We start from the raw sequence: 19,611 nt of genomic DNA, 5'->3' as shown, positions 1-19,611 counted from the left end.
TTATGAACTTGAAAAAATGTTATCAATTAAATTAAAATGTTATCAATTTAAAAAAAGAAATGGATCCCAAGCTAAAACAAATGGTGAAAAAAGCAGCAAATACTTTTTTTAAAAAACATCTATTGTAAGTATGTCTTATAAGTATGCTCAAAGACTTAAGGGAAAAGATAATTTAGAAATTATTAGAATAATATAATTAGAAAATAGATTGGGAACCGGAGAAGGTTTTTGAAGTGATAGTATCAAAAAGAACCAAATTAAAATTCCGTAGTTACTTTCTATTTGAAACAGAAATTTTAATGGGTGAACATAACATCATATTGGATACTGCTGAACAAATTGTTACTGAACATGAAAACAGATAAAAATAATTCAGCCAATAAGAAAATTAGAAAAAAAGAATGGGGGACAATCCAGGGCCTTAGTAACCAATGCGACAATATCAAATGGTTGAGCATATGTGTAATTATAGGTCTATAGGAAAGGACAAGAAGAAACACAATGAGTCAGAAAAAATATTTTGAATAATAATGGATGGATTATATACTAAATTAAATTTCAAAAGTCAATCTGCAAAACCAAGAAGCTCAACCACAATAAATACAAAATATAAATATATCCAAACCAATAGAAAGAGGAAGTACAAAAATAAGCAACCTTGGCATATCGTAGTCACCTTGTTGGAAATTAAAGATAAAGAGATAATCTTAAAAGCAGCCAAAGACAATTGACACATTTCATACAGAAGAAAAATGATATAAATGATGGATGACTTTTCATCCAGAACAGTGGATGCCAAAAGACATATCTAAAGTACCTAGAGAAAAAACAATAAAACTCTTGAAACTCACTATTCTTTTTATCCAGTGAAAATTTCTTCAAAAGTGAGAGGAAATATATACATATTCAAGTTAAAAAAAACAGCTTGAGAGAATTTATTGCAAGCACATACATACTGGAATAAATGCTAAAGAAAATTCCTCAGGATAAAAGGAAATGATACCATACGGAAACTGAGATCCAAATAAATGGAGAGCACTGAAAATGATGAGTAGATGAATATAAAAGATGATGTTCTTTTTTCTTTGAAAAACAATTGACTGTATAATACAAATTTAACATTTTGTTGGGAGTTTATTGCATATTTAGAGGTAAAATATGTAAAAATAATAACACAAAATATTGGGAAAGTAGAATTTGATCGTTTCAAGCAGTTAACATTTTACATAAATAATACCATGCCTAACTTAAAGTGGACTCTCATAAGATAGAAGAGAATTAGGTATAATACCTAGAACAAATTTTTTTTTAAAGTTTGTAAAGTTAGGTCAGTTAATCCAAAAGAAGGTGGGGAAGGAGGAACAGAGGAGAGAAGACAGACGGCAAAGCTAGAAAACAAATAGCGAGAGTGTAGACATAAACCAAAGCATACCAATAATTTCATTGAATGCAAATGGAGCTAACATTCCCATTAAAAGACAGAAATTTTCAGAAGAGGTTACAAAAAGCAAGTCCCAAATACATTCTGTACACATGAGACACACTTAATAGAAACAGATAGATGTGAAGTGAAATAATTTGAAAATACTTCATGCAAATGTTGCTGCTGTGACTCCATTAATATCAGACTAATTAGACTTATAAACAAGAAGTATTAGCAGCATAAAGAAGAACATAATGATAAACTTAAAGAAATAGAGAAATCCACAATCATATTTGTACATTTTAATAATGTTTCTTAATATTTGGTCAAAAGAAATTATAAATATATAGAAGGTCTGTATACAGTGTTAACCAATGTGCATGAAATATGTATATATAACATTGAGGACTACACATTTTATTCAAGAGCACATGAAATAGACGCCATGATAGACCTCATGTAGTGCCATAAAATACATCCAAAAATATCAAATACTGAAATATTGTGTTTATTTTTTGTACATTAAACTAGCTTTTCAAAAAACAAGCAAAAGCCCTAATTTGCAGATTCCCATGGCATGTCTGATTTTAAGCTTGTTAAAATTCTGAATATGTAATAAATGTCTCAAATCAGAACAACCCAGTTCCAGCACGTGTCACTAATAGTATATGTTATTTAATTATAACAAAACTAAATCATAAGTCAACAAAATATAACAAAACTAAACTAGACATCAACAAAAATAAGGTATGTAAAAGAGATACAAACATTTAGAAACTTAAAAACACATTTATAAATCAGCTATAGATCAAAATGAAATGATGAGAAATTTGAAGTATTTTGAACTAAAACATAATGAAAATTATAAATGTGGGAAGCAGCTAAAGATAGAGAAAAATTTGTAGTTTAAAAAGTCTATATTATAAAAAAACAAATTATTTAAAATCAGTTATTTCTACTTTAAGAAGTTAGAAGAAAGAGTAAGCAAAGCAATTAGTTTATTAACCCAAAGTAATTGAAAGAAAATAAATAGAAAAGATAAGAGAACTGAAAGAAACAAAAAATGAGCAAATTATAGAAAAATTTTAAAAACCTCAAAGTTAATTTTGTGAAAAGATTAATAAAATTGATGAAAATATAGCAAGACTGATCAAGGGGAAAAAAAGAGGAAAAATCAGACTTATCAATATGTGCAATGACAGAAGTCACATCACTACAGATAGAACATTAAAAAATAAAGTAATATTGTAAACATTACTTTCATTTGTTTTTAGCGTAAAGAAATATCAGTAATTCCCATATTCTTAACTTATTAGCTCTAGAAGTTTATCTGTAGATTCCTTATCATTTTCTATATCAATATTTATGTCATCTGCATATCAAGACAACTTTATATCTCACTTTTCAATCTTTATGTATTCTATTTTTTTTCTTGCCATACTGCACTTTAACTTTGACAATTAAATAGAATTGACTAATTTCTTCAAAAATTAAATGGACTCAGGAGGAAATACAGAAGCAGTATAGGCATGTATCTGTTAAATAAATTTAATCCACAGTCAAAATCTTCAAAGGGAAACACTGGAACAGATAGTTCCACTGGATCATTGTATCAAATATTTAAGGAAAAAAATGCATATACTCTTTCAGGAAATGGAGGATGGTAATCTACTACTACTGAACTTATTTTAGGAAGCCAGAAATATTCTCGTTCTAAAGCTCCACAAAAACACTGCAAGGAAAGAAATTATAAATCAAGATCTTTCATGAAGTTAGACACAAAAAATGCATTATAAAATATTAGCAAGTCTAATCAAGCCATATGTAAAATTGATAATATAACCAGTAGAGTTCATTCCAAGAATACAAGATTGGTTTAACATTTGAAAATTAGTCAAGATAATTCAATATAAAGTAGTTAATTAACAACATACAGTAGAAAAATTATATATGTAAATAAATGCAGAAGAATTACTTGACAAAGTTGAACCCACTCATGATAAAACTCTCCACAAGTCAGGAATAGAAGAAAACTTCAACCTGATAAATAGCATCTACAAAATAACGGTTACTCATATCATGGTTAAGACAAATTATTGAACACTTCCCCATTAAAATGAGGCATAAGTCAAATATATCCCCACTCATCACTCCTTTTTTTAAAAAAATTAATTTATTTTAACATCTTTATTGGAGTATAATTGCTTTACAATGGTGTGTTAGTTTCTGCTGTATAACAAAGTGAATCAGCTATACATATACATATATCCCCATATCTCCTCCGTCTTGTGTCTCCCTCCCATCCTCCCTATCCCACCCCTCTAGGTGATCACAAAACACCGAGCTGATCTCCCTGTGCTATGCAGCTGCTTCCCACTAGCTATCTATTTTACATTTGGTCCACTCATCACTTTTATTCAACAAAATACTGGAGGTCATGGCCAGTGCAATAGGCCATGGAAAAGAAATACAACACGAAAAGTTTAGGAAAGGAGACATAAAATTGTCTTTATTTACAGATGACATAAATGTTCATGTAGAAGATGATAAGGAACTTACAAATACATTTCTATAGTTAATAAGCAAATATACAAGAATATGTATATTTATGCTGACAACAAATTAAAAATAATATAAAAATTGATTTATAGCAAGTAGCATGAGAATGCATAAATACTTAGAAATAAAATTAACAAAAAATGTTAAACCTCAATATTGAAAATTACAAAACTATGAAACATTGATGAAACAATTAAAGACTTCAATAAATGGGGAGATACACCATGTCCATAAATTGGAAGACTGAATATTTTTTAAAGTTACTCTCCCAAATTGATCTATAGATATAGTGCAATCCCTATCAAAATTCCAGAGAAATTAAGAAATTTGTCTAAAAATTACATGGAGTTACCATGGCTTTAGCATAGCCAAACAACCTTGAAGAGGAAAAACAACACTGGAGGTTTCAATCTTCCTAGTTTCAATAATTACTCTATAGCCACATTGATCAAGACAATATATTGGCATAATCCTGGTGAATGATTACTGGAACAGAACACAGAATTCAGAAATAGACCCACATTTATATGGTTAATTGATTTTAACAAAAAAGTCAACCAATGAGAAGAAGAATAGGAAAGTTTTTTTTTTTTTTTCCTACCTCAAGAAACGGTTGTAGAACTCCTAGTTATCATACAGGGGATAGAATAGCTTTGAATTTACCACACTTTCCACAGAAAATAATTTGAAGTGGATTATAATCCTAAACTTAAAGTGGAAATTATGAAACTTCTAAAAGAAAAGGAAATAAAATATTTTCATGGCCTTAGGAAAAGCAAAGATTTCTTGGTGAGGACAAAAAGACACCAATAATTTAAAAAAAAAAGATATATTTGATTCTTCAAATTTAAGACTTCTGACCTATGTGGTACCCAGATTTCCTGGTGTTCTGTTCACCTTGGATGATGGTTGATTAACTTAAAGGGACCTCAAGGGAATTAATTATAGGAGATCTTTGATACCATTACCTAACCCCCTAAACATTAATTTTTTAACAACTTTATGGAGACATAATTTACACATAATAAAGCTTATTTATTTAAAGTATGCAACCAGTTTTTAAAGTAAGTTTACAAAATTCTGTAACCATCACCATAACTTAATTTTTAATTTTCATCATCCCCAAAACAACCTCATACCCTTTACCAGTCACTTCGCGTTCCTTCCCTTATATCTTCCAGCTCCAGACAGCCACTGGTCTACTTTCTGTCCCCGTAGACTTACCTATTCCATACATTTCATATAAATAGAATCATACATTATGATGTCTTATGTGACTGCCTTCTTTTATTTTGCATAATGTTTTTAAGATTTATCCATGCTGTAGCTTGTATCAATACTTCATTACTTTTTATTGATGAATAATGTTCTATTTTATGAATATACCACATTTTAAAAAATGTTTATTTTATACTGGAACATAATTGATTAACAATGTTGTGTTAGTTTCAGGTATACACTAAAGTGATTCAGTTACCTATTCTTTTTCAAATTATTTTCCCATTTAGGTTCTTACAGAATATTGAGCAGTGTTCCCTGTGCTATACAGTAGGTCCTTTTTGGTTATCTATTTTAAATATAGCAGTGTGTATATGTCAGTCCCAAACTCCCCATATATCCCTTCCCACCACACATTTTATTTATTTATTCATCAGTTGAGGGACATATTTTTTTTTCTACTTTTAGGCTATTATGAGTAATGCTGCTATGAACATTCATGTACAACCAAGCAGTGTTTTTTGGTCTGGATTATTTTTATTTATTTTTTATTGGTATATAATGGACATACAAGCATTGATTTGAATCTAGTTCTAAGGAAGTTGCAGAAAGAGTCTTTTTAAATTAGCATAGTAGACAAAGTAAAGGCAGAAAAATCTTTTGAGTTTCCTGACACCAACTTGCTATATGAATTTAAGCAAGTTACTTAACTTCTCTGAGTTTCAGTTTTCTTTTTTTTTTCAATCTGAAAAAGATAAAATGGATATATTGAGACTTAAATTAGATAATGCATATAAAGTGCCACTATTATATCTAAGGGGATTCAATAACTTACAGCATTAGTTTTATATATATTTATATATAATTTTTTTTCTCTCAAACTCTTTAGGTGAACTTAAATCCTTGCTGGTGAGTTGAAAAAAATCAGAAAAAAAAAAAAAAAAGGATCCTGGTGTAAATGGTATCTTACTGCTTTGGGGCATCACTTTGCTGCTCTAATCAAACATGGGGACTGTATGGTGTCCAGGGTCCCTTTCCAGCTTTCATATCTTAGGAGTTGAAATGCATTTAAAACTGCCCTCTGCAGACTTGGTGAGTGAATGATAGGTTATTTCTCCAGCGTCCCATGGCAAGACTGTTGCAGAGTCAGCATTTGAACTCAGTGGCCTTCTTTCAGGTCTCAGTATTCATGTCACAACTTCTTCCTCTCTCAGAGTTTTATGGCCTCCACAGGAAGTGGCTGCAGAGTTGCTTAATCAACCTCCTAAGGAACAAAATACAAATACCCAATATATTAATGTTTTGTTTTCTTCTATGGTTCCTAATCTGTCTTTCTCTTATAAATCGGCCAAGTCTCCTTCCTTGTTTTGGTCTGAATTAGTCTATTTTGCCATGGTCCTGAGAGTATTATAAACACATCATTTCTATCTTCCTCACACTTTTTATAGTTGAGTTGAAAGTGTTAATTTCAAAGCTGACTTATATGACTTTAAAAAAACAAACCCGACTGAGTGAGTTCCCCACTGAGTGCTTAAGTTCCCATGTTTCAGGTGCCAAGAGCATTCACAGCTCTGGAAACTGTGGGAAGGATCTGCCGCCGTCTTACACATTTAATATGTGCTTTGTCCACAGTGCTGAACAGTTCCCTCATTAGGTGTAAACCGACTTAAATTGGTGCTCTAAATAGCCCACAGTTCCCCATGGAGAGGGTTTGGTTGCTTTACATGTGTGTGAAAATAATTAGTATCTTAAGTATCACAACTTCAGAATCCAGTTAGAGATGACATAATTGCATCTCCCTATTCCTGCAGTGTAATCAGAGGTGTTGTTTAGTAAGATGCTTTTGTTTGGATGCTGGGGGATGATCCTAGCAGATTTATCTGGATATAATTTATGGGTCCTAATGCAGTTAGGTTCTGCTGGAGGCATCTGCAGAAGCCTGGCAGGAGGAATCTAGGGGCCGGGGGTTGTGTGTGTGTGTGTGTGATGAGGAATTCATTAATGATTCCCTTTTATTACTGTTTTGAGGAAAATTTGGAGTGTCTGTTTCTTCTTTAGTGAGTTTTGGGGAGTTGTGTTTCTCTAGGAATTTGTCCTTTTTATCTAATGTTTCAAACTTCTTGAAATAAAGTGGCTTATAATATCTTACTATCTTTTTAATTGTTATAGAATGTCTAGAGATGTCCAGTTTTTCAATTCCTGATTTAATTTTTGTCTTTCCTATTTTTGTTTTTTGGTCAGTCTCATCAGAGTTTTGTCAATTAAAAAAAATTCTCATTCATTGTTATTGTTGTTTCCAATTATTCTAATACACACAGTCTTGTTTTCTTGTGCTTGGCTATCTTTAACTATGTATTGATTTGGGAAATAATTTTCAGAAGTAATTTGAAGCTGAAGATGCAGATTTTAATTTTATTCTGCCTTCTGGTTCTGGGCAGGGGTGTGGGATGCTGCAAGTCTAGGCAATCTGCAATTGCAAGATTTTAAGTTCTCTGGACCACTCAGTTGCCACAATTTGGTTGTATACGTTCAGTGAAGTACAAGTTTACTTCTCATTCTCTTTCACTGTATCAATTAGGAGTCAGTCAGGAAAACAAATGCTACTCTGATTATTTAAGAGAAATCAGTCCTCATAAAGCCATTGGAAGGGCTGGGAAAAACATAGGGAAAGCAGCACGTTGCATGTGGAAATCAGGAAGTGTCAGAACTCTCTTGACATAGTTATGAGTGACCTAATTTGCCTGCAGCAACAATGTGGGTACTTTCTGGGAGAAACCTTGCAGCTCTTGGAAATCTTGCAGCCTCTGGAGGCACCGTCACTCTTTCTGCTGGTTTGACAGAATCTGAAATGGAGCCCTGCTTGATAGAGATTGTAAGAAAGGAAGTCCCCAGGTTTCCTGACTCTATAATATAGAGAAGAACACAGAAAGGAATGGAGATGAATGCTGAATGCCAAAAGAAAATCAAAACTCAATATCTAGCACACTTAAAATTGAGGGTGATCCTCCCAGGCACCAGATTAACTACTGCCATGATCATGATTCTTTCTAATTAGTTGCTTTCAATTTCTCTTACCCTATTAAGTCATCACATTCTTCCTAGTTTCACTGACGTTTCTTCAGGAAAGGCAATTGCCCTCAAGGCAAAAGAGGGTGGGGTTTACTCTTGGTTTTGCCTTGGTTTTTCTGAAATTTGATTTCATAAATTTACCTTCTCTTGTAGCTCTTTGATGCTTTTAACATTTTTAAAAGTTTTCCTCAGTGGGAATGCGAATGTGAGGCAGGTATTTGCTTTACAAGTAGTGAAAGTCTGCATGCTCTTTTTTTTTTTTTAACATCTTTATTGGAGTATAATCGCTTTACAATGGTGTGTTAGTTTCTGCTGTATAACAAAGTGAATCAGTTATACATATACATATGTTCCCATATCTCTTCCCTCTTGCGTCTCCCTCCCTCCCACCCTCCCCATCCCACCCCTCTAGGTGGTCACAAAGCACGGAGCTGATCTCCCTGTGCTATGCGGCTGCTTCCCACTAGCTATCTATTTTACATTTAGTAGTGTATATATGTCCATGCCACTCTCTCACTTTGTCACAGCTTACCCTTCTAAAAGAGAGAAACGCTATCCATTACTAAAAGCAGAAAGTCTGACCACCCTCCCTCATTCTCTCACATAGATTAAAATGAACAGAACACGAAAGTGATGGCGCTCAATACATTTTTGAGTTGAAATGTCTCCATTGAGAATTGAGTCCAGTGTAGGAAAACTGAAGAGTTTTGTTTCAATGAGCTTGGAATCTATGTCAGTATGTTTCGTTTGAGATGGAAGAGATCCGGATGCCTTTGTTCAGCACATTTTCTTCTTTAAAAGATGTTTCCCCAAAACTTCAAAATAAAGGCAAATGATGAGGAAAGAGATTAAAATAGTCAAAGAAGGTTGAGAGATGGGGCTTTGCCAGAAAAAATAATCCAACCACATAATAGAACAAAATTACTTTTTAAATAAAAATAAAAATAAGACGATCTTACCCTTGAGCAGATCTGAAGCATCAAGCTGTCATTACACAAACCTCTTTGAAGGATGGCACAGAAACTTATGATTCTTTGTGCCTAGAGCGGTTCCCAAAACCATTTTAGAGCTTCCAGAAGAGTCATGAGAAAAGAATCATTGCACATTGAACCAGATAGTTTCAATGCCAAATAGTTCCCAAAGCTGCATCATTTACAGCCAAAAAGAACTTTAAATCTTTGCAGAATCTGTTTCATTACCAGGAAAAAAACCCTCGTGCCTAAAATAGTTCTGATTTTAAAAAATTCAGCCTACAGAAAAAGTTCATAATGAGGTTAAGACTCTACAATATTGCATGCTATAGATACTTGCTTCAGGAATGCTACAGCACGTTGAATACAAGTTTTCTTTTTTTAGTCTAGCCATGTGTTTTTTGTAAAGTGAAATGCTAAAATTCTACTGCCCTAGAATTTTAGATCTCTTTTTAGGACATACATGGCTCTCCTAAGAAATATCTGATGTATAATTTTAGAAAGTAAATTAGATGAAAGAGTGGACTCTGGGGAACAGAATTTCCTTCAAAATTAAAGATATGAAATTAGTGGAAATGATGGAAGTGTATTCAATGTATCATTTAACAGATGTCCATGAACTGCCTACTATGTTCCAGGGATGCGATTGTCTACACTGTGCTAAAGAAATGGAATTTAACACCCAGAAGGGAAATAGCACAGTGTCTGTAGCTACTTAATTCTGTGGTTACATATTAGTTTGGGGAATATACAAAGGGTGATGGGGCATATACGTGTGGAACCTGACGCAATCTTGGGGAATAAAGAAGGTTTACTGGAAGAAATGATGCATGTTCTGAAACCTGGAAGATGAGAGGTCCAATCTGGTCAAAGAGGGCAGAGGCAGAACAATAAAGCTGAAAGCACAGCAGTTGTAGTGGGGCACTCAGATTCATTTGGCTAAAACAGTGTTTTATTTTCCCTTTTTTATTTCACAACTTTATTGAGACATAATTGATATATGATAAATTGTGTATTTTTAATGCATACATTTTGATGCATTTGGACATGTGCATATACCAGTGATACCATCATCACAGTGAAGGTTCCAAGCATATCCAACACTTCTTAAAGTTTCCTGTGTCCCTTTGCGTGGGTGTGTGTGTGTGTGCGTGTGTGGAGAACATTCAACATGAAATCTATTCTCTTGGTAAATTTTTAAGTGCATGCTATGGTCTGAATGTTTGTGTCTGCCCCAAATTCATGTGTTGAAATCCTAATCCCCAGTGTTAGGAGAGGGGCCTTTGGAAAATGTTTAGGTCATGACAGTAAAGCCCTCATGAACGAGATTACTTCCCTTATCAGTGTTGCCCCAGAGAGCTTCCTCATCCCATCCACCATGTGAGGACACAACAAGAAGTCTACAGCCATCAGGAGGGCTCTCACCTGACCACGATGGCACCCTCATCTAGGACTTCCAGCCTCTAGAACTGTGAGAGATCAATGTTTCTTGTTTAGCAACTGCCTAGTCTGCGGTGTTTCACTGTGGCAACCTGAGCACATCCTAAGACAGCTCACAACACTGTATTGTAAACTACAGGCACCATGTTGTACAGCAGATTCCTAGAACTTACTCATCTTGTGTAACTTATACTTTATACCCATTGACCGACCCCCCCCCATATCTTCCTCCCCAACCCCCTGGCATCTATCATTTTATTTTCTGCTTCTGTAAGTTTGACTCATAAGTGGAATCACGCAGTGTTTGTCATTCTGTGATTGACGTGTTTCACATAGTATAATATAATGTCTTCCAGGTCCATGCATGCTGTTATAAATGGTAGTATTTCCTGCTTTTATAAGTCTGAATAATGTTCCCTTGTTGGTATATGCCACTTTTGCTTTACCCATTCATCCTTCAGTAGACATACAGTTTGTTTCCATGTCTTGAATACTATGCACAATGCTGCCATAAACATGGGATTACAAATATCTCTTCAAGATCTCGATTTCAATTCTTTTGGATACGTACCCAGAAGTGGGATTACTGGATTATATGGTAGTTCTATTTTTAATTTTTTGAGGAATTCCCATACTGTTTTCCGTACTGGCTGCACCACTTTACATTCCCACCAACAATGTACAAGGATTCTCTCTTCACATCCTTGTCAACACTTGTTTTGTTTTGTTTTGTTTTGAAATAATAGCCATTGTTACAGGTGTGAGGTAATAGCTCATTGTGGTTTTGATTTGCATTTCTCTGATGATTAGTAATGTTGAGCACCTTTTCATATACCTGTTGGCCATGTGTATGACTTCTTTGGGGAAATGTCTACTCAGTTTCTTTGTTTTTTTTTTTTAATTGGGTTATTTGTATTTTGCTACTGAGTTGTAGGAGTCCCTTATATATTTTGGATATTAACCACTTACCAAATATATGATTGTCAAATATTTTCTCCCATTCTGTAGGTTACCTTTTCACTTTGTTCTTGATTTCCTTTGCTGTGCAGAAGCTTCTTAGTTTGATGTAGTCCTACTTGATATTTTTGCTTTTGTTGCCTGGACTTTTGATGTCATATCGAAAAAAATCATTGCCCAGACCAATATCAAGAAGCTTTTTCTCTGTGTTTACTTCTAGGAATTTTATAGTTTCAGGTCTTACATTTAAATCTGATGAGTGAGAAGAAAGAAATCTTGAGAAAGTTTGAGGAGGTGAATTGGGGCCAGACCATGAAAAGACATGTAAATGTGTAGTTCCTTTTATACTATGTCCTGAGAGCTTTTGAAAATCATAAAGGATTTTCAAGGAAGGGAGAATGTATTCAGATCCATTTGAGAAATAATCCATCGTATGTAGAGGATTATTGGACGGAGGCAGAGCCAGAGCTAGGAATACAGCTAGGAAGACTTTAACTTACACAGAGACGTCTTATATTCTTTTTTGGATTCATTTCCCACAGAGGTTATTACAGTGTGTTGAGTTGAGTTCCTTGTGCTATACAGTTGGTCCTTGTTGGTGATCTATTTTCTATATATAAGGGTATATATGCTAATTCCAACCTCCTAATTTATCCCTCCCCCCCTTTCCCCTTTGGTAACCATAAATTTGTTTTCTAAGTCTGTGACTCTGTTTATGTTTTGTAAGTTAGTTCATTTGTATTGATTTTTAGATTCCACCTATAAGTGACGTCATATGATATTTGTCTTTGTCTGACTCACGTCACTTAGTATGATCATTTCTAGGTCCATCCGAGTTGCTGCAAGTGGCATTATTTCGTTCTTTTTATGGCTGAGTGATATTCCATTGTATATATGTATGACATCTTCTTTATCCATTCATCCTTTGATGGGCATAGTGGTTGCTCCCAAGTCTTGGCTACTGTAAAAAGTGCTGCAGTGAACATTGGGGTGCATGTGTCTTGTCGATTTATGGTTTCCCCCGGATGTATGCCCAGGAGTGGAATGGCCAGATCATCTGGTAGCTCTATTTTTAGATTTTTAAGGAAATGCCATACTGTTCTCCATAGTGGCTGTTACCATTTTACATTCCCACCAACAGCGTATCAGGGTTCCCTTTTCCCCACGTTCTCTCCAGCGTTTCTTGTTTGCAGACTTTGTGATGATGGCCATTCTGACTGGTGTGAGGTGATACCTCGTTATAGTTGTTAATAGTGTTGATTTGAGTTTCCAAAATAATTAGTGATGTCGCTTATCTTTTCATGTGCATTTTTTTAAACCAGGGTCAAACTGTTTAAACTTCTGCCCTTTTTGAAGTCGTTTTCAATTACCTATCCCAGGACATTTTTCAAGGGCAGGTGTCATGTGCAGCCCCGCAGGCCTTGTGAATATGAAGTGCCCATAAGCAAGGGTTTTAAAGTCATTGTTACGGGAAACGGCCACAAGGCAGCAGGATCTCTACTGCCCCACTCTGGTTACCGGGCACCCTGAAAGTCTTGTTCCTGGGTTATAAATTAGAGTGGAATGTGTTTGAACTACAGTGGAGACAATTAGAATGAAAAAAAAAAAAAAAAAAAGAAAAGATGGAATCTAGTAACCTTTAGGAGATAGAATCATTAGGATCGATAGTCATTGGGTCTGCCGGACTCAAGAATACCTTCCAGGTATCTGACCTGAGTACTGTGTGGAGATTGTTGATAAAGAGGCAAAAGATGAGGGGCAAAGCTTTGGGGGAAGAAGTGGGAGCTTCGTTTTTTAAATTGTGACTTTGAGTTTTCCACAGAGAGGCAAGTTCAGAATTAAGGCAGAGCTGTATATACACGAGTGTGAATTCCAGACAGGAAGTCAGCGTTGAAAACACACATTTGGAAACAGCTGTACTGTGAGTTCCCACAACCCAACCACAGAAGTAGGTGTGGGCATCCAGAGAGTGTAGAGGAGGCTTCGGGGCAGAACCCCTGGCAACAATCTTCTGTGAGAAATGGTTCTACAGGAGTAACCAGAAAGGGGGACTGAGCAGCTCAAAGGATGGGAGGGAGAAAAGCCAGGAGAAAAGATCATAACAGGAAAGTGTGTTCCTCACTTTTCAAGGCCTGAGATATTACCTCACACCTGCGAGGACGGCTAGTACCAAAAAAATCAAAAGTTAAAAAAGTGTTGGGAGGATGTGGAGAAACTGGAAACGTTGTGCCCTCCTGGTGGGATTGTAAAGTGGTGCAGCCACTATGGAAAACAGTGTGGCAGTTCCTCAAAAATTTTAAAGGTAGAATTACCGTGTGATCCTGCAATTCCATCTCTGGATACTTATCCAAAGGACATGAAATCAGGATTTGTAGAGATCTTGGCACGCCCATGTTCGCTACAGAATTATTCACAGTAGCCAAGGTATGGAAAAAAGCCTAAGTGTCCATTGATGGATCAATGGATAAAGAAAACGTGGATAAAGATATATATTCAATGGCATGTCATTTAGCCTTAAAATAGGAGGAAATTTCATCTGCAGCGGCATGGATGAACCTGGAAGACATTATGCAAAGTAAAATAAGTTAGACACAGAAAGACAAATAATGCATGTTCTCACTTATATAAGAAGTATCTAAAATAGTCAGACTCATAGAAGCAGAGGAGAATGGTGGGTGCCAGGAGCAAGGAGGCTGGAGGGAGTCGGGGGTCGCTGTTCAGCGGATATAAAGTTTCAGTTACATAAGGTGAATAAATTCTAGAGGTCTGTTGTACAACACTGTGCTATAGTCAGCCATGTAGGATTGGACACAAAAATATGTTAAACCTATAGATCTCATGTTAAGTGTTCTTACCACAATAAGAAACAATTAAGAAAAGAGGCAGCCTGGACATAAGGGTTTGTGGAGTGTGAACCGTACTTTTATTTAGCTGTGGGCAAGTTATTATCCTCTCTGTGACTCAGATCCTCATCTGTAAAATGGGGATGTATATTCTGAAAGGTGGTTATGAAGGTCAAATGAATTAATATTTACAAAGGGCTTAGAAAATTACCTGATGCAAAGCAGGTGCTACCTAAGTGTTTAAATAAATGAGATTTCAAGTAAAGTAAGGACTGAACATGTCCCCTGGAATTTGATGTTGTCAAGTGCAGTGACAGTGAGTTGGGGGAGGTTTGGGGTGGAATGAGGGGGGGCAGAAGTCACCCAGCATGGAGCTGGGGAGTCAGTGCCATGTGGAGAGGATGTGTTCGTTAGAGGCTGATGGGGGGGCCCAGGTGTGGGTGCTTGTCGGGGTGGGGTATTGTGGAAGGATGGGAGGATGGACCACATGCAATTGCTAATAGGAAAAAGCCAGGAAACATGGCCCATAAATTCTTGTTTCCTTTTCCACTTTGCTTCTCTGGAAGTTGCTCTTTTCAGTGGAAATTATAGCAAGTTAGGAGTCAGGAGACCAGGGTTTTGGTGCCATTTCTGCAGATCTCTGCTATCTCTAAGGACCTTCATATTTCCATCCATAAACAGAGCACTGTGAAGCCAAATGCCATGCATCTTGGGTTGCTTCTAGATTTATTCATATTCCCAGTGTTGTTCTGGCCACACTCTGTGAGGTACTTGGCATTGAGTCCCTGTAAGAGGGTGAGTCTCACATCTTTTGAAATTGAACACTGTGCCATGTCAATTGTTTCCACCCTTCCCATTGTCCTTCGCTCTATGGCATTTATCACATCTTAAATTTTAATTGAGAATTTCATGGCACCCATAGTATCACTTGACATATCTTAAGGAGTAGTCATTGCAAGGCTCAGGCTAGGACTCAGGATCAGAGCATATCACAAAATAAGACTTGGGAATTAAATAACTGTTTGATTATAATTAGACAAGGAGATGTAAACCTTGCTATTGATATATAAGGAAGTCAGAGCAGAAAATACTCAGCGAATGCATCTCTTGTGGCAAAGCATCAGAACATCTTCGAAACAACATTAGTGTGAAAGTCAGAGGACCCTCACTGAAACCCTGGATTGCTTTTGCCCCTGAGTGTGGCCTTAGGCAGAGCTCTTGTCTGTTAAAGACCGGACTTAGCTGAAGAACAAAAGGATGATTCATGGCTTTAATCATTACGTACGTTGTGCGGACTCCAATCCAGCCATTGCAGCAGGCGTGGCAGGAAGACAGACATGGCCGTGGACCCCCGGGACGTTGCAGTCTAATGTGGAAGAAAGGAAACAAAAACAAAGACAAGGAAATGTAGGCATCACTGACATAACATCCGACAGTTGCATGTCCTCCTATGGTCAGGGTGATCAGGGATGTCTGGGGACAGTTGAGCATCTCAGCAGATGAGTGAAAGAGATGGTCATGGGAGGAATCTAAGGAATAGAGCTCCTTGCAAAGAAACCAGCCTGTATGAGTGTGGTGAGCAGGAAACAGCTCGACTGTGGTCCAGGTACTGAGAGGTGAACAGCGTACCTGATGGGGCGTGAGAACCGAGGTGTGGGAGGAGCCGCTACACGCGGGAACTCGCTGAGTGTGATCGGAACTTGTCTTCTAAGAGCAGTGGAATCGCCAAGGACCTTCTGGTTCTTAATGTTCTCTGATTTTGTCACTACTTTAAAAAAAGTCTTTCTGTTGATATCCTTGAATTTCAATGCCTGAAAGTTAAGGTGGAGACAGAGGCTACTAATAAATATGCTGGAAGCTGTTCCACATACCTTCACATGCCTTTAACAGGTACCAACGTTATGTCTGACTCTGAGTATTCGGAATTTCATTCCTCCACTCAGATGCGAGAGAGAAGTTCTGGGCAGCGCTCATGGCCTAACACTGGAGATGCAGAATCATTGGGGGAGATGCCAAGGCGGCAGGATGGGGTGTTTGCAGAAGAAAGAGCTGAGGTTCCCATGGCTTGGCTTGCTGTTCCCGCCCTCCCTTTGCTCGTCTTTCTCCTTCTCTCACCCCAGCACCTGTCCCATCCTTCATCCTCTTTTCTGTCTTAAGTCAGAGGTAACCAGGTCAATGAAAAGCTGCTGAGACCTACAGTGGCACTTAGGACAATCCCAGGGGGCTGTTGTGTGCTTGTGTGCATATGAGGCTGTGTCTGCGTGTGTCTCTGTATTGAGTTCTTGTGAAGCTGGGAGAACAGGAAGAGGTTGGAGGTGGATCAGGAAGGAGGAAACACTTGCAAACAAGCCTGATGATCGGAAGTGTGGTTTGAATGTGAGTTTTCCTTCTGTGTCAAATTAAAAGAAAATTCTCATGAATAAATGGATTTGTCAGGCATGGCTAGAAAAATAGATAGAATTGTAGACTGTACATCCATGCCTTTAGATACGTAGGAGTTTTAAAATCATCTGGTTCAGCTTTACAGATGAGACGAATAAGGCCCAGTTAGGAAGGATGGTTTGCCCCAGTCTTAGAGCAGATGGGTGAAAAATCTGCATATGGAACCAGGTTCCCTTCAGTATTCCTTGTACTTCCTCATGCTGGCTTTCAGCCCCAATGAACTTGCTCTTGAACATGAAATGTAAATAAGCAGGAAGACCATACGTATCTGATAAAAGAGCAAGACCCAACAGCAGATCAACCAGGCCACCATTTGAAACCAGCCGGCAATTGAGAGAATGACCCTTCACAAGTCTCCTTGAGTTGGGTCTTCTTATTTGTGGAAAAGCACCACTTACACCTACCTGAATGGGTCATCATGAGGTTGAAACGAGATAATCACGTGAAAACACCCAGTACACAATCACAATACAGATCCAACCCGACTTAAAACTGTGTCTGAAGTAGAAAGAAAGACATTTGGAATTGATCTTTCTGTAACCACAAAATAGTGTTCAAATGCGTTGATAGATGTTGTGAAATACAGAAAGATTTTCTACAGTGATGGGGAATGACATCTCCTCAGTGAGCCCAGAGAACAAACAAAGAAATAAACAGAGAGGAGGAAATACCATGGCCAAGGCCAGATGAAGTCAACCCAAGCCCCTAGGAATTCAGGGGCTGCTCTGCCAGTCTGGCCATCATCACGCAACAGCAGCGGAAGCCGTGAGATGGCAAGGACAGCCTCTCTGAAGGGCAGAGAAGAGACCAGCTGCCACTGGACACTGAGCTGAAGACTCCATATGGATCCCATGGGCAGAAGATGCTCTGAGCAGCTACAGTCCTAACCCAGCAAGTTCTTCAGGTTCCTCACTCTTCTCTGTGTTCCAGAATCATTACAAACATTATTATCATTACCATTATTTTCCTCTTACTGGAGATGAATAGGTACGCTCAGAAGTGGCTCTCTTAGTGGCTTTATGAATCTCCGGTTCCTGGCTCTAAGCCTTTCACAAGATGGATGGAGCACCTTCAGGTGAGGTCGCCAAGGCACAGTCTGTGATCCCAGAGAAACGAAGAAGAGTTATGTCATCACCAGCTGACTGGCTGCCAACAAATGTAGGTTCTAGTTTCAAGGAGATAGAATTTACAGTTTATTAACTGGTAACTTGTTATTGGTTCTTACCATGAACTGAGAATAGGTTATTCAAATGAACACATGAGATTTAGAAAATTAAAGAAAGAAGCCATCCATTTAGTCCATATTTCTCTTCCTTGACATGGTAGACAGAACTCTTGGGCAGAGAACCAGGTGTATCTGGGTTTTAACACTTTTAACACAAGCAGATGGTGAATTTGGGATACTCCAAGCAGTATCCGTGGAGACCTGAGGAATCATCACATCACAACAGAAGATGTTCTCTAGGAAAGTTCCTCAGAACTCTGTCCTTTTTCTTGTATCAGTTAATTAAAAATGCAGTGTAGGTTATTCAGCAACTGATTTTTGTATACTATGCAATTTGCTAAGCACTGGCCATTTAAAAGTGAATAAGGAATAATAGTTCTGAACCTCAAATATCTCATAGTTGACTGGATTCATTAAAAGTGGACTGCACAAATGCAGAGACATTAAGTATTTAGAATATCACATGTCGAATACATTACTAGCTGTAAGCAAAGAAATGCAAACGAGAACAAGATATTTGTTTGTCTAACAACTTTTCCTAGTCTGCATCTTTTATTTTAATAACATTATAGCAAAAAATGATAATAATAGCATTATAACTTATAACATCATGTATAGCATCTCATTAAACATGGTTCTGTGAATGTTGAAATGGAGGCATATTATCATACTATTATTGTCATTTAGAAGGATTTCAAAGCTTTGATTAAACAGCTAATCAGGATCAAAGCAAATGATACCCTGTTTGAAGACCAGCTCATGGCAGTAAATTTGATGCAAAGTTATACGCCCTTCTGAGTGTGGTCTTCTTTTTTTTTTTTTTTTTTTTAAAGTCTCACCACCCCCAGGAAGCCTTTCTTTTTCTTTTTTTTTAATTTTTTTTTTATTTTATTTATTTATTTTATTTTTTGCTTGTGTTGGGTCTTCGTTTCTGTGTGAGGGCTTTCTCAGTTGCGGCGAACGGGGGCCACTCTTCATCGCGGTGCGCGGACCTCTCACTATCGCGGCCTCTCTTGTTGCGGAGCACAGGCTCCAGACGCGCAGGCTCAGCAGTTGTGGCTCACAGGCCTAGTTGCTCCGCGGCATGTGGGATCTTCCCAGACCAGGGCTCGAACCCGTGTCTCCTGCATTGGCAGGCAGATTCTCAACCACTGCGCCACCAGGGAAGCCCTGAGTGTGGTCTTCTTAATGGCCCTGGTCCTTGGTCAGAAATTGGGAAGGGGAGAGGGAGGGAAAGATGGAGGGGGAGGCCACCACGTGTTGCCCTTCACATCTTTGGCGCCGCCCTCCAGCTCTTGCATCTGTAAGTGAGAAACCATGTGTAGCTGTTTGTTATGTACATATTATTTGAGGGTCATGAAATTAAGGCACGGACACCCGCATCTAACCCTGATCCCTCACTCAGCGAGGTTTCAGTGTTGCGTCGTATTCTGTTACCTTCTCCGGTGTGATTTTCGAGAGCTC

This window comes from Balaenoptera borealis, assembly GCF_965194805.1.
Source record: "Balaenoptera borealis genome assembly, chromosome: 21".
NCBI lineage: Eukaryota > Metazoa > Chordata > Mammalia > Artiodactyla > Balaenopteridae > Balaenoptera > Balaenoptera borealis.
This window is presented reverse-complemented; position numbering follows the sequence as displayed.